This window comes from Carassius auratus, chromosome 18 (genome assembly GCF_003368295.1).
Source record: "Carassius auratus strain Wakin chromosome 18, ASM336829v1, whole genome shotgun sequence".
NCBI lineage: Eukaryota > Metazoa > Chordata > Actinopteri > Cypriniformes > Cyprinidae > Carassius > Carassius auratus.
The window spans coordinates 24129584-24143132 of record NC_039260.1 but is presented as its reverse complement, the minus strand read 5'-3'; the positions used below and the strand labels follow the sequence as shown (position 1 = coordinate 24143132).

At 41.5% G+C, this 13549-nt stretch overlaps 23 non-coding genes across 23 annotated transcripts; 13 read left to right on the top strand and 10 right to left on the bottom strand.

The window, feature by feature from the left end:
• The first annotated feature begins 241 nt into the window (after nucleotides 1–241).
• trnaw-cca (transfer RNA tryptophan (anticodon CCA)) lies at nucleotides 242–313 on the top strand. The gene has a single exon. It is a non-coding gene; the product is annotated as a tRNA-Trp (tRNA).
• A 979-nt stretch (nucleotides 314–1292) lies between these two features.
• Nucleotides 1293–1364, top strand: trnaw-cca (transfer RNA tryptophan (anticodon CCA)). The gene has a single exon. It is a non-coding gene; the product is annotated as a tRNA-Trp (tRNA).
• A 211-nt stretch (nucleotides 1365–1575) lies between these two features.
• trnay-gua (transfer RNA tyrosine (anticodon GUA)) lies at nucleotides 1576–1661 on the bottom strand. Its single transcript is given in 2 exon segments — nucleotides 1576–1611; nucleotides 1625–1661. It is a non-coding gene; the product is annotated as a tRNA-Tyr (tRNA).
• A 136-nt stretch (nucleotides 1662–1797) lies between these two features.
• Nucleotides 1798–1869, top strand: trnaw-cca (transfer RNA tryptophan (anticodon CCA)). The gene has a single exon. It is a non-coding gene; the product is annotated as a tRNA-Trp (tRNA).
• Nucleotides 1870–2096: 227 nt separating this feature from the next.
• trnay-gua (transfer RNA tyrosine (anticodon GUA)) lies at nucleotides 2097–2182 on the bottom strand. The gene is given in 2 exon segments: nucleotides 2097–2132; nucleotides 2146–2182. It is a non-coding gene; the product is annotated as a tRNA-Tyr (tRNA).
• Nucleotides 2183–3133: 951 nt separating this feature from the next.
• On the bottom strand, nucleotides 3134–3220 carry trnay-gua (transfer RNA tyrosine (anticodon GUA)). Its single transcript is given in 2 exon segments — nucleotides 3134–3169; nucleotides 3184–3220. It is a non-coding gene; the product is annotated as a tRNA-Tyr (tRNA).
• A 1468-nt stretch (nucleotides 3221–4688) lies between these two features.
• trnaw-cca (transfer RNA tryptophan (anticodon CCA)) lies at nucleotides 4689–4760 on the top strand. Its single transcript has one exon. It is a non-coding gene; the product is annotated as a tRNA-Trp (tRNA).
• Nucleotides 4761–4988: 228 nt separating this feature from the next.
• Nucleotides 4989–5075, bottom strand: trnay-gua (transfer RNA tyrosine (anticodon GUA)). The gene is given in 2 exon segments: nucleotides 4989–5024; nucleotides 5039–5075. It is a non-coding gene; the product is annotated as a tRNA-Tyr (tRNA).
• Nucleotides 5076–5213: 138 nt separating this feature from the next.
• Nucleotides 5214–5285, top strand: trnaw-cca (transfer RNA tryptophan (anticodon CCA)). Its single transcript has one exon. It is a non-coding gene; the product is annotated as a tRNA-Trp (tRNA).
• A 436-nt stretch (nucleotides 5286–5721) lies between these two features.
• Nucleotides 5722–5793, top strand: trnaw-cca (transfer RNA tryptophan (anticodon CCA)). The gene has a single exon. It is a non-coding gene; the product is annotated as a tRNA-Trp (tRNA).
• Nucleotides 5794–6022: 229 nt separating this feature from the next.
• trnay-gua (transfer RNA tyrosine (anticodon GUA)) lies at nucleotides 6023–6109 on the bottom strand. The gene is given in 2 exon segments: nucleotides 6023–6058; nucleotides 6073–6109. It is a non-coding gene; the product is annotated as a tRNA-Tyr (tRNA).
• Nucleotides 6110–7578: 1469 nt separating this feature from the next.
• Nucleotides 7579–7650, top strand: trnaw-cca (transfer RNA tryptophan (anticodon CCA)). Its single transcript has one exon. It is a non-coding gene; the product is annotated as a tRNA-Trp (tRNA).
• Nucleotides 7651–7878: 228 nt separating this feature from the next.
• On the bottom strand, nucleotides 7879–7965 carry trnay-gua (transfer RNA tyrosine (anticodon GUA)). Its single transcript is given in 2 exon segments — nucleotides 7879–7914; nucleotides 7929–7965. It is a non-coding gene; the product is annotated as a tRNA-Tyr (tRNA).
• A 139-nt stretch (nucleotides 7966–8104) lies between these two features.
• trnaw-cca (transfer RNA tryptophan (anticodon CCA)) lies at nucleotides 8105–8176 on the top strand. Its single transcript has one exon. It is a non-coding gene; the product is annotated as a tRNA-Trp (tRNA).
• Nucleotides 8177–8614: 438 nt separating this feature from the next.
• On the top strand, nucleotides 8615–8686 carry trnaw-cca (transfer RNA tryptophan (anticodon CCA)). The gene has a single exon. It is a non-coding gene; the product is annotated as a tRNA-Trp (tRNA).
• Nucleotides 8687–8914: 228 nt separating this feature from the next.
• On the bottom strand, nucleotides 8915–9001 carry trnay-gua (transfer RNA tyrosine (anticodon GUA)). The gene is given in 2 exon segments: nucleotides 8915–8950; nucleotides 8965–9001. It is a non-coding gene; the product is annotated as a tRNA-Tyr (tRNA).
• A 1468-nt stretch (nucleotides 9002–10469) lies between these two features.
• Nucleotides 10470–10556, bottom strand: trnay-gua (transfer RNA tyrosine (anticodon GUA)). Its single transcript is given in 2 exon segments — nucleotides 10470–10505; nucleotides 10520–10556. It is a non-coding gene; the product is annotated as a tRNA-Tyr (tRNA).
• A 422-nt stretch (nucleotides 10557–10978) lies between these two features.
• On the bottom strand, nucleotides 10979–11065 carry trnay-gua (transfer RNA tyrosine (anticodon GUA)). Its single transcript is given in 2 exon segments — nucleotides 10979–11014; nucleotides 11029–11065. It is a non-coding gene; the product is annotated as a tRNA-Tyr (tRNA).
• A 136-nt stretch (nucleotides 11066–11201) lies between these two features.
• On the top strand, nucleotides 11202–11273 carry trnaw-cca (transfer RNA tryptophan (anticodon CCA)). The gene has a single exon. It is a non-coding gene; the product is annotated as a tRNA-Trp (tRNA).
• Nucleotides 11274–11501: 228 nt separating this feature from the next.
• trnay-gua (transfer RNA tyrosine (anticodon GUA)) lies at nucleotides 11502–11588 on the bottom strand. The gene is given in 2 exon segments: nucleotides 11502–11537; nucleotides 11552–11588. It is a non-coding gene; the product is annotated as a tRNA-Tyr (tRNA).
• Nucleotides 11589–11727: 139 nt separating this feature from the next.
• trnaw-cca (transfer RNA tryptophan (anticodon CCA)) lies at nucleotides 11728–11799 on the top strand. Its single transcript has one exon. It is a non-coding gene; the product is annotated as a tRNA-Trp (tRNA).
• A 751-nt stretch (nucleotides 11800–12550) lies between these two features.
• On the top strand, nucleotides 12551–12622 carry trnaw-cca (transfer RNA tryptophan (anticodon CCA)). Its single transcript has one exon. It is a non-coding gene; the product is annotated as a tRNA-Trp (tRNA).
• Nucleotides 12623–13056: 434 nt separating this feature from the next.
• Nucleotides 13057–13128, top strand: trnaw-cca (transfer RNA tryptophan (anticodon CCA)). Its single transcript has one exon. It is a non-coding gene; the product is annotated as a tRNA-Trp (tRNA).
• The last annotated feature ends 421 nt before the right edge of the window (nucleotides 13129–13549 follow it).

Below are 13549 nucleotides of genomic sequence, written 5' to 3'. Positions count from 1 at the left end.
AAATTAAAATCACACTCCTTGGAGGCGCAATCGAACCAGCGACCTAAGGATACCCAACAACTCATCTACAGTCCTCCGCTCTACCAGCTGAGCTATCGAAGGATGTAACCGCATAAGGCACCAGAAGGTGTCAAGAAATTCAGACATCCTTACCCTCTCGAGGTTATTGGGAAAAATAGGCTCATTTTTGTGGTGAATGCGTCAACGACGATTGCAAGGAAAGCAATAACCTGTTTTTTAAGACCTCGTGGCGCTATGGTAGCGCGTCTGACTCCAGATCAGAAGGTTGCGTGTTCAAATCACGTCGGGGTCAAGCCATCTCTTCTTTACATTAAAAGTATGAAGTCCAACGTCAAGCGTTTTCATCCAGCTTCGTTTCAATAATTATTGAAGCTGTAAAAAAGAAGCCTCTAATATGACAAACACTACTTCCACTCTGTAAAGTTATATATTTGGATCTTGACCCATTGGCTTTTTTGAACTGCCAATACGAAGTCTAAAGGAAATGTGAAAATATTTGATCTGAATTTAAAAATCACACTCCTTAGAGCCGGAATTGAACCAGCGACCTAAGGATACCCAACAACTCATCTACAGTCTTTCGCTCTACCAGCCTGAGCTATCGAAGGATGGAAAATTGTAAGGCACGAAAAAGTTTCAAGAAAATCAGACATCCGTACTCTTGAGGTTATTGGGAAAAGTAGGCTCCTTATTGGGGTGAATGCATCAACGGCCATGCAAAGGAAGCAATAACCTGCTTTTAAGACCTTGTGACGCAAACGGTAGCGCGTCTGACTCCAGATCAGAAGTTGCGTGTTCAAATCACGTTGGGGTCAAGCCGTCTCTTCTTTACATTAAAAGTATGAAGTCCAACGTTCAAGTGTTTTCATCAGCTTTGTTTTCATAATTATTGAAGCTTGTAAAAAGAAGCCTCTAATATGAACAAACACTCCTTCCACTCTGTAAGTGATGTATTTGGATCTTGACCCATTGGCTTTTTTTAACTGCCAATACGAAGTCTAAGGAAATGTGAAAATATTTGATCTGAATTCAAAATCACAACTCCTTCGAGCCGGAATTTGAACCAGCGACCTAAGGAATACCCAACAACTCATCTACAGTCCTCCGCTCTACCAGCTGAGCTATCGAAGGATGAAAAAGCGTAAGGCACGAAAAGTTTCCAAAGAAAATCAGACATCCGTACCTCTTGAGGTTATTGGGAAAAGTAGGCTCCTTATTGGGGTGAATGCAATCAAACGGCCATGCAAAGGAAGCAATAATATATTTTTTAAGACCTCGTGGTGCAACGGTAGCGCGTCTGACTCCAGATCAGAAGGTTGCGTGTTCAAATCACGTCGGGGTCAAGCCGTCTCTTCTTTACATTAAACGTATGAAGTCCACGTCAAGTGTTTTCATAATTATTGAAGCGTGTAAAAAGAAGCCTCTAATATGACAAACGCTCTTTCCACTCTGTAAGGTGATATATTTGGATCTTCACCCCATTGGCTTTTTTTATCTGCCAATACGAAGTCTAAAGGAAATGTGAAAATATTTGATCTGAATTTAAAATCACACTCCTTCGAGCCGGAATTGAACCAGCGACCTAAGGATACCCACAACTCATCTACAGTCCTCCGCTCTACCAGCTGAGCTATCGAAGGATGTAACGCATAAGGCACCAGAAGGTGTCAAGAAATTCAGACATCCGTACTTCTCGAGGTTATTGGGAAAAATAGGCTCCTTTTTGTGGTGAATGCGTCAACGACCATGCAAAGGAAGCAATAACCTGTTTTTTAAGACCTCGTGGCGCAATGGTAGCGCGTCTGGCTCCAGATCAGAAGGTTGCGTGTTCAAATCACGTCGGGGTCAAGCCGTCTCTTCTTTACATTAAAAGTATGAAGTCCAACGTCAAGGTGTTTCATCCAGCTTTGTTTTCATAATTATTGAAGCTTGTAAAAAAGAAGCCTCTAATATGACAAACACTCCTTCCACTCTGTAAAGTGATATATTTGGATCTTGACCCATTGGCTTTTTTTAACTGCCAATATGAAGTCTAAAGGAAATGTGAAAATATTTGATCTGAATTTAAAATCACACCCTTCGAGCCGGAATTGAACCAGCGACCTAAGGATACCCACAACTCATCTACAGTCCTCCGCTCTACCAGCTGAGCTATCGAAGGATGGAAAAATCGCAAGGCACGAAAAGTTTCCAAGAAAATCAGACATCCGTACCTCTCGAGGTTATTGAGAAAAATAGGCTCAATTTTTGTGGTGAATGCGTCAACGGCCATGCCAAAGGAAGCAATAACCTGTTTTTAAGACCTCGTGGCGCAACGGTAGCGCGTCTGACTCCAAGATCAAAAGGTTGCGTGTTCAAATCACGTCGGGGTCAAGCTGTCTCTTCTTTACATTAAAAGTATGAAGTCCAACGTCAATTGTTTTCATAATTATGAAGCGTGTAAAAAAGAAGCCTCTAATATGACAAACGCTCCTTCCACTCTGTAAGGTGATATATTTGGATCTTGACCCATTGGCTTTTTTAACTGCCAATACGAGGTCTAAAGGAAATGTGAAAATATTTGCTCTGAATTTAAAATCACACTCCTTGGAGCCGCAATCGAACCAGCGACCTAAGGATACCCAACAACTCATCTTCAGTCCTTCGCTCTAGCAGCTGAGCTATAGAAGGATGGAAAAATCGTAAGGCACGAAAAGTTTCCAAAGAAAATCAGACATCCGTACCTCTTGAGGTTATTGGGAAAAGTAGGCTCCTTATTGGGGTGAATGCATCAACGGCCATGCAAAGGAAGCAATAACCTGTTTTTTAAGACCTCGTGGCGCAATGGTAGTGCGTCTGACTCCAGATCAGAAGGTTGCGTGTTCAAATCACGTCGGGGGTCAAGCCTTCTCTTCTTTACATTAAAAGTATGAAGTCCAACGTCAAGTGTTTTCTTCTTTTTTTTTTTTTCATAATTATTGAAGCTTGTAAAAAAAGAAGCCTCTAATATGACAAACACTCCTTCCACTCTGTAAAGTGATATATTTGGATCTTGACCCATTGGCTTTTTTTAACTGCCAATATGAAGTCTAAAGGAAATGTGAAAATATTTGATCTGAATTTAAAATCACACTCCTTCCAGCCGGAATTGAACCAGCGACCTAAGGATACCCAACAACTCATCTACAGTCCTCCGCTCTACCAGCTGAGCTATCGAAGGATGGAAAAGCGTAAGCCATGAAAAGTTTCCAAGAAAATCAGACATCCGTACCTCTCGAGGTTATTGAGAACAATAGGCTCCATTTTTGTGGTGAATGCGTCAACGGCCATGCAAAGGAAGCAATAACCTGTTTTTTAAGACCTCGTGGCGCAACGGTAGCGCGTCTGACTCCAGATCAGAAGGTTGCGTGTTCAAATCACGTCAGGGTCAAGCCGTCTCTTCTTTACATTAAAAGTATGAAGTCCAACGTCAAGTGTTTTCATAATTATTGAAGCGTGTAAAAAAGAAGCCTCTAATATGACAAACGCTCCTTCCACTCTGTAAGGTGATATATTTGGATCTTGACCCACTGGTTTTTTTAACTGCCAATACGAGGTCTAAAGGAAATGTGAAAATATTTGCTCTGAATTTAAAATCACACTCCTTGGAGCCGCAATCGAACCAGCGACCTAAGGATACCCAACAACTCATCTTCAGTCCTTCGCTCTACCAGCTGAGCTATAGAAGGATGGAAAAATCGTAAGGCACGTCTCTTCTTTAAATTAAAAGTATGAAGTCCAACGTCAAGTGTTTTCATAATTATTGAAGCTTGTAAAAAAGAAGCCTCTAATATGACAAACGCTCTTTCCACTCTGTAAGGTGATATATTTGGATCTTGACCCATTGGCTTTTTTAACTGCCAATACGAGGTCTATAGGAAATGTGAAAATATTTGCTCTGAATTTAAAATCACACTCCTTGGAGCCGCAATCGAACCAGCGACCTAAGGATACCCAACAACTCATCTACAGTCCTCCGCTCTACCAGCTGAGCTATCGAAGGATGGAAAAAGCGTAAGGCACGAAAAGTTTCCAAGAAAATCAGACATCCGTACCTCTCGAGGTTATTGAGAAAAATAGGCTCCTTTTTGTGGTGAATGCATCAACGGCCATGCAAAGGAAGCAATAACCTGCTTTTTAAGACCTTGTGGCACAACAGTAGCGAGTCTGACTCCAGATCAGAAGGTTGCGTGTTCAAATCACGTCGGGGTCAAGCCGTCTCTTTTTTACATTAAACGTATGAAGTCCAACGTCAAGTGTTTTCATAATTATTGAAGCGTGTAAAAAAGAAGCCTCTAATATGACAAACGCTCCTTCCACTCTGTAAGGTGATATATTTGGATCTTGACCCATTGGCTTTTTTAACTGCCAATACGAGGTCTAAAGGAAATGTGAAAATATTTGCTCTGAATTTAAAATCACACTCCTTGGAGCCGCAATCGAACCAGCGACCTAAGGATACCCAAAAACTCATCTTCAGTCCTTCGCTCTACCAGCTGAGCTATAGAAGGATGGAAAAATCTTAAGGCACAAAAAGTTTCCAAGAAAATCAGACATCCGTACCTCTTGAGGTTATTGGGAAAAGTAGGCTCCTTATTGGGGTGAATGCATCAACGGCCATGCAAAGGAAGCAATAACCTGTTTTTTAAGACCTCGTGGCGCAATGGTAGCGCGTCTGACTCCAGATCAGAAGGTTGCGTGTTCAAATCACGTCGGGGTCAAGCCGTCATTTCTTTACATTAAAAGTATGAAGTCCAACGTCAAGTGTTTTCATCCAGCTTTGTTTTCATAATTATTGAAGCTTGTAAAAAAGAAGCCTCTAATATGACAAACACTCCTTCCACTCTGTAAAGTGATATATTTGGATCTTGACCCATTGGCTTTTTTTAACTGCCAATATGAAGTCTAAAGGAAATGTGAAAATATTTGATCTGAATTTAAAATCACACTCCTTCGAGCCGGAATTGAACCAGCGACCTAAGGATACCCAACAACTCATCTACAGTCCTCCGCTCTACCAGCTGAGCTATCGAAGGATGGAAAAAGCGCAAGGCACGAAAGTTTCCAAGAAAATCAGACATCCGTACCTCTCGAGGTTATTGAGAAAAATAGGCTCCATTTTTGTGGTGAATGCGTCAACGGCCATGCAAAGGAAGCAATAACCTGTTTTTTAAGACCTCGTGGCGCAACGGTAGCGCGTCTGACTCCAGATCAGAAGGTTGCGTGTTCAAATCACGTCGGGGTCAAGCCGTCTCTTCTTTACATTAAAAGTATGAAGTCCAACGTCAATTGTTTTCATAATTATTGAAGCGTGTAAAAAAGAAGCCTCTAATATGACAAACGCTCCTTCCACTCTGTAAGGTGATATATTTGGATCTTGACCCATTGGCTTTTTTAACTGCCAATACGAGGTCTAAAGGAAATGTGAAAATATTTGCTCTGAATTTAAAATCACACTCCTTGGAGCCGCAATCGAACCAGCGACCTAAGGATACCCAACAACTCATCTTCAGTCCTTCGCTCTAGCAGCTGAGCTATAGAAGGATGGAAAAATCGTAAGGCACGAAAAGTTTCCAAGAAAATCAGACATCCGTACCTCTTGAGGTTATTGGGAAAAGTAGGCTCCTTATTGGGGTGAATGCATCAACGGCCATGCAAAGGAAGCAATAACCTGTTTTTTAAGACCTCGTGGCGCAATGGTAGCGCGTCTGACTCCAGATCAGAAGGTTGCGTGTTCAAATCACGTCGGGGTCAAGCCTTCTCTTCTTTACATTAAAAGTATGAAGTCCAACGTCAAGTGTTTTCTTCTTTTTTTTTTTTTCATAATTATTGAAGCTTGTAAAAAAGAAGCCTCTAATATGACAAACACTCCTTCCACTCTGTAAAGTGATATATTTGGATCTTGACCCATTGGCTTTTTTTAACTGCCAATATGAAGTCTAAAGGAAATGTGAAAATATTTGATCTGAATTTAAAATCACACTCCTTCCAGCCGGAATTGAACCAGCGACCTAAGGATACCCAACAACTCATCTACAGTCCTCCGCTCTACCAGCTGAGCTATCGAAGGATGGAAAAAGCGTAAGCCATGAAAAGTTTCCAAGAAAATCAGACATCCGTACCTCTCGAGGTTATTGAGAACAATAGGCTCCATTTTTGTGGTGAATGCGTCAACGGCCATGCAAAGGAAGCAATAACCTGTTTTTTAAGACCTCGTGGCGCAACGGTAGCGCGTCTGACTCCAGATCAGAAGGTTGCGTGTTCAAATCACGTCAGGGTCAAGCCGTCTCTTCTTTACATTAAAAGTATGAAGTCCAACGTCAAGTGTTTTCATAATTATTGAAGCGTGTAAAAAAGAAGCCTCTAATATGACAAACGCTCCTTCCACTCTGTAAGGTGATATATTTGGATCTTGACCCACTGGTTTTTTTAACTGCCAATACGAGGTCTAAAGGAAATGTGAAAATATTTGCTCTGAATTTAAAATCACACTCCTTGGAGCCGCAATCGAACCAGCGACCTAAGGATACCCAACAACTCATCTTCAGTCCTTCGCTCTACCAGCTGAGCTATAGAAGGATGGAAAAATCGTAAGGCACGTCTCTTCTTTAAATTAAAAGTATGAAGTCCAACGTCAAGTGTTTTCATAATTATTGAAGCTTGTAAAAAAGAAGCCTCTAATATGACAAACGCTCTTTCCACTCTGTAAGGTGATATATTTGGATCTTGACCCATTGGCTTTTTTAACTGCCAATACGAGGTCTATAGGAAATGTGAAAATATTTGCTCTGAATTTAAAATCACACTCCTTGGAGCCGCAATCGAACCAGCGACCTAAGGATACCCAACAACTCATCTACAGTCCTCCGCTCTACCAGCTGAGCTATCGAAGGATGGAAAAAGCGTAAGGCACGAAAAGTTTCCAAGAAAATCAGACATCCGTACCTCTCGAGGTTATTGAGAAAAATAGGCTCCTTTTTGTGGTGAATGCATCAACGGCCATGCAAAGGAAGCAATAACCTGCTTTTTAAGACCTTGTGGCACAACAGTAGCGAGTCTGACTCCAGATCAGAAGGTTGCGTGTTCAAATCACGTCGGGGTCAAGCCGTCTCTTTTTTACATTAAACGTATGAAGTCCAACGTCAAGTGTTTTCATAATTATTGAAGCGTGTAAAAAAGAAGCCTCTAATATGACAAACGCTCCTTCCACTCTGTAAGGTGATATATTTGGATCTTGACCCATTGGCTTTTTTAACTGCCAATACGAGGTCTAAAGGAAATGTGAAAATATTTGCTCTGAATTTAAAATCACACTCCTTGGAGCCGCAATCGAACCAGCGACCTAAGGATACCCAAAAACTCATCTTCAGTCCTTCGCTCTACCAGCTGAGCTATAGAAGGATGGAAAAATCTTAAGGCACAAAAAGTTTCCAAGAAAATCAGACATCCGTACCTCTTGAGGTTATTGGGAAAAGTAGGCTCCTTATTGGGGTGAATGCATCAACGGCCATGCAAAGGAAGCAATAACCTGTTTTTTAAGACCTCGTGGCGCAATGGTAGCGCGTCTGACTCCAGATCAGAAGGTTGCGTGTTCAAATCACGTCGGGGTCAAGCCGTCATTTCTTTACATTAAAAGTATGAAGTCCAACGTCAAGTGTTTTCATCCAGCTTTGTTTTCATAATTATTGAAGCTTGTAAAAAAGAAGCCTCTAATATGACAAACACTCCTTCCACTCTGTAAAGTGATATATTTGGATCTTGACCCATTGGCTTTTTTTAACTGCCAATATGAAGTCTAAAGGAAATGTGAAAATATTTGATCTGAATTTAAAATCACACTCCTTCGAGCCGGAATTGAACCAGCGACCTAAGGATACCCAACAACTCATCTACAGTCCTCCGCTCTACCAGCTGAGCTATCGAAGGATGGAAAAAGCGCAAGGCACGAAAAGTTTCCAAGAAAATCAGACATCCGTACCTCTCGAGGTTATTGAGAAAAATAGGCTCCATTTTTGTGGTGAATGCGTCAACGGCCATGCAAAGGAAGCAATAACCTGTTTTTTAAGACCTCGTGGCGCAACGGTAGCGCGTCTGACTCCAGATCAGAAGGTTGCGTGTTCAAATCACGTCGGGGTCAAGCCGTCTCTTCTTTACATTAAAAGTATGAAGTCCAACGTCAATTGTTTTTCATAATTATTGAAGCGTGTAAAAAAGAAGCCTCTAATATGACAAACGCTCCTTCCACTCTGTAAGGTGATATATTTGGATCTTGACCCATTGGCTTTTTTAACTGCCAATACGAGGTCTAAAGGAAATGTGAAAATATTTGCTCTGAATTTAAAATCACACTCCTTGGAGCCGCAATCGAACCAGCGACCTAAGGATACCCAACAACTCATCTTCAGTCCTTCGCTCTAGCAGCTGAGCTATAGAAGGATGGAAAAATCGTAAGGCACGAAAAGTTTCCAAGAAAATCAGACATCCGTACCTCTCGAGGTTATTGAGAAAAATAGGCTCCATTTTTGTGGTTAATGCGTCAAAGGCCATGCAAAGGAAGCAATAACCTGTTTTTTAAGACCTCGTGGCGCAGCGGTAGCGCGTCTGACTCCAGATCAGAAGGTTGCGTGTTCAAATCACGTCGGGGTCAAGCCGTCTCTTCTTTACATTAAAAGTATGAAGTCCAACATCAAGTGTTTTCATCCAGCTTTGTTTTCATAATTATTGAAGCTTGTAAAAAAGAAGCCTCTAACATGACAAACACTCCTTCCACTCTGTAAAGTGATATATTTGGATCTTGACCCATTGGCTTTTTTTAACTGCCAATACGAAGTCTAAAGGAAATTCGAAAATATTTGATCTGAATTTAAAATCACACTCCTTCGAGCCGGAATTGAACCAGCGACCTAAGGATACCCAACAACTCATCTACAGTCCTCCGCTCTACCAGCTGAGCTATCGAAGGACGGAAAAAGCGTAAGGTACAAAAAGTTTCCAAGAAAATCAGACATCCGTACCTCTCGAGGTTATTGAGAAAAATAGGCTCCATTTTTGTGGTGAATGCGTCAACGGCCATGGAAAGGAAGCAATAACCTGTTTTTTAAGAACTCGTGGCGCAACGGTAGCGCGTCTGACTCCAGATCAGAAGGTTGCGTGTTCAAATCACGTCGGGGTCAAGCCGTCTCTTCTTTAAATTAAAAGTATGAAGTCCAACGTCAAGTGTTTTCATAATTATTGAAGCTTGTAAAAAAGAAGCCTCTAATATGACAAACGCTCTTTCCACTCTGTAAGGTGATATATTTGGATCTTGACCCATTGGCTTTTTTAACTGCCAATACGAGGTCTATAGGAAATGTGAAAATATTTGCTCTGAATTTAAAATCACACTCCTTGGAGGCGCAATCGAACCAGCGACCTAAGGATACCCAACAACTCATCTACAGTCCTCCGCTCTACCAGCTGAGCTGTCGAAGGATGTAACGCATAAGGCACCAGAAGGTGTCAAGAAATTCAGACATCCTTACCTCTTGAGGTTATTGGGAAAAGTAGGCTCCTTATTGGGGTGAATGCATCAACGGCCATGCAAAGGAAGCAATAACCTGCTTTTTAAGACCTTGTGACGCAACGGTAGCGCGTCTGACTCCAGATCAGAAGGTTGCGTGTTCAAATCACGTTGGGGTCAAGCCGTCTCTTCTTTACATTAAAAGTATGAAGTCCAACGTCAAGTGTTTTCATCCAGCTTTGTTTTCATAATTATTGAAGCTTGTAAAAAAGAAGCCTCTAATATGACAAACACTCCTTCCACTCTGTAAAGTGATGTATTTGGATCTTGACCCATTGGCTTTTTTTAACTGCCAATACGAAGTCTAAAGGAAATGTGAAAATATTTGATCTGAATTCAAAATCACACTCCTTCGAGCCGGAATTAACCAGCGACCTAAGGATACCCAACAACTCATCTACAGTCTTTCGCTCTACCAGCTGAGCTATCGAAGGATGGAAAATTGTAAGGCACGAAAAGTTTCCAAGAAAATCAGACATCCGTACCTCTTGAGGTTATTGGGAAAAGTAGGCTCCTTATTGGGGTGAATGCATCAACGGCCATGCAAAGGAAGCAATAACCTGCTTTTTAAGACCTTGTGACGCAACGGTAGCGGGTCTGACTCCAGATCAGAAGGTTGCGTGTTCAAATCACGTTGGGGTCAAGCCATCTCTTCTTTACATTAAAAGTATGAAGTCCAACGTCAAGTGTTTTCATCCAGCTTTGTTTTCATAATTATTGAAGCTTGTAAAAAAGAAGCCTCTAATATGACAAACACTCCTTCCACTCTGTAAAGTGATGTATTTGGATCTTGACCCATTGGCTTTTTTTAACTGCCAATACGAAGTCTAAAGGAAATGTGAAAATATTTGATCTGAATTCAAAATCACACTCCTTCGAGCCGGAATTGAACCAGCGACCTAAGGATACCCAACAACTCATCTACAGTCCTCCGCTCTACCAGCTGAGCTATCGAAGGATGGAAAAAGCGTAAGGCACGAAAAGTTTCCAAGAAAATCAGACATCCGTACCTCTTGAGGTTATTGGGAAAAGTAGGCTCCTTATTGGGGTGAATGCATCAACGGCCATGCAAAGGAAGCAATAATATGTTTTTTAAGACCTTGTGGTGCAACGGTAGCGCGTCTGACTCCAGATCAGAAGGTTGCGTGTTCAAATCACGTCGGGGTCAAGCCGTCTCTTCTTTACATTAAACGTATGAAGTCCAACGTCAAGTGTTTTCATAATTATTGAAGCGTGTAAAAAAGAAGCCTCTAATATGACAAACGCTCTTTCCACTCTGTAAGGTGATATATTTGGATCTTCACCCATTGGCTTTTTTTATCTGCCAATACGAAGTCTAAAGGAAATGTGAAAATATTTGATCTGAATTTAAAATCACACTCCTTCGAGCCGGAATTGAACCAGCGACCTAAGGATACCCAACAACTCATCTACAGTCCTCCGCTCTACCAGCTGAGCTATCGAAGGATGTAACGCATAAGGCACCAGAAGGTGTCAAGAAATTCAGACATCCGTACTTCTCGAGGTTATTGGGAAAAATAGGCTCCTTTTTGTGGTGAATGCGTCAACGACCATGCAAAGGAAGCAATAACCTGTTTTTTAAGACCTCGTGGCGCAATGGTAGCGCGTCTGGCTCCAGATCAGAAGGTTGCGTGTTCAAATCACGTCGGGGTCAAGCCGTCTCTTCTTTACATTAAAAGTATGAAGTCCAACGTCAAGTGTTTTCATCCAGCTTTGTTTTCATAATTATTGAAGCTTGTAAAAAAGAAGCCTCTAATATGACAAACACTCCTTCCACTCTGTAAAGTGATATATTTGGATCTTGACCCATTGGCTTTTTTTAACTGCCAATATGAAGTCTAAAGGAAATGTGAAAATATTTGATCTGAATTTAAAATCACACTCCTTCGAGCCGGAATTGAACCAGCGACCTAAGGATACCCAACAACTCATCTACAGTCCTCCGCTCTACCAGCTGAGCTATCGAAGGATGGAAAAAGCGCAAGGCACGAAAAGTTTCCAAGAAAATCAGACATCCGTACCTCTCGAGGTTATTGAGAAAAATAGGCTCAATTTTTGTGGTGAATGCGTCAACGGCCATGCAAAGGAAGCAATAACCTGTTTTTTAAGACCTCGTGGCGCAACGGTAGCGCGTCTGACTCCAGATCAGAAGGTTGCGTGTTCAAATCACGTCGGGGTCAAGCCGTCTCTTCTTTACATTAAAAGTATGAAGTCCAACGTCAATTGTTTTCATAATTATTGAAGCGTGTAAAAAAGAAGCCTCTAATATGACAAACGCTCCTTCCACTCTGTAAGGTGATATATTTGGATCTTGACCCATTGGCTTTTTTAACTGCCAATACGAGGTCTAAAGGAAATGTGAAAATATTTGCTCTGAATTTAAAATCACACTCCTTGGAGCCGCAATCGAACCAGCGACCTAAGGATACCCAACAACTCATCTTCAGTCCTTCGCTCTAGCAGCTGAGCTATAGAAGGATGGAAAAATCGTAAGGCACGTCTCTTCTTTAAATTAAAAGTATGAAGTCCAACGTCAAGTGTTTTCATAATTATTGAAGCTTGTAAAAAAGAAGCCTCTAATATGACAAACGCTCTTTCCACTCTGTAAGGTGATATATTTGGATCTTGACCCATTGGCTTTTTTAACTGCCAATACGAGGTCTATAGGAAATGTGAAAATATTTGCTCTGAATTTAAAATCACACTCCTTGGAGCCGCAATCGAACCAGCGACCTAAGGATACCCAACAACTCATCTACAGTCCTCCGCTCTACCAGCTGAGCTATCGAAGGATGGAAAAAGCGTAAGGCACGAAAAGTTTCCAAGAAAATCAGACATCCGTACCTCTCGAGGTTATTGAGAAAAATAGGCTCCATTTTTGTGGTGAATGCGTCAACGGCCATGTAAAGGAAGCAATAACCTGTTTTTTAAGACCTCGTGGCGCAACGGTAGCGCGTCTGACTCCAGATCAGAAGGTTGCGTGTTCAAATCACGTCGGGGTCAAACCGTCTCTTCTTTAAATTAAAAGTATGAAGTCCAACGTCAAGTGTTTTCATAATTATTGAAACTTGTAAAAAAGAAGCCTCTAATATGACAAACGCTCTTTCCACTCTGTAAGGTGATATATTTGGATCTTGACCCATTGGCTTTTTTAACTGCCAATACGAGGTCTATAGGAAATGTGAAAATATTTGCTCTGAATTTAAAATCACACTCCTTGGAGGCGCAATCGAACCAGCGACCTAAGGATACCCAACAACTCATCTACAGTCCTCCGCTCTACCAGCTGAGCTATCGAAGGATGTAACGCATAAGGCACCAGAAGGTGTCAAGAAATTCAGACATCCTTACCTCTCGAGGTTATTGGGAAAAATAGGCTCATTTTTGTGGTGAATGCGTCAACGACCATGCAAAGGAAGCAATAACCTGTTTTTTAAGACCTCGTGGCGCAATGGTAGCGCGTCTGACTCCAGATCAGAAGGTTGCGTGTTCAAATCACGTCGGGGTCAAGCCATCTCTTCTTTACATTAAAAGTATGAAGTCCAACGTCAAGCGTTTTCATCCAGCTTCGTTTTCATAATTATTGAAGCTGTAAAAAAGAAGCCTCTAATATGACAAACACTACTTCCACTCTGTAAAGTTATATATTTGGATCTTGACCCATTGGCTTTTTTGAACTGCCAATACGAAGTCTAAAGGAAATGTGAAAATATTTGATCTGAATTTAAAATCACACTCCTTAGAGCCGGAATTGAACCAGCGACCTAAGGATACCCAACAACTCATCTACAGTCTTTCGCTCTACCAGCTGAGCTATCGAAGGATGGAAAATTGTAAGGCACGAAAAGTTTCCAAGAAAATCAGACATCCGTACCTCTTGAGGTTATTGGGAAAAGTAGGCTCCTTATTGGGGTGAATGCATCAACGGCC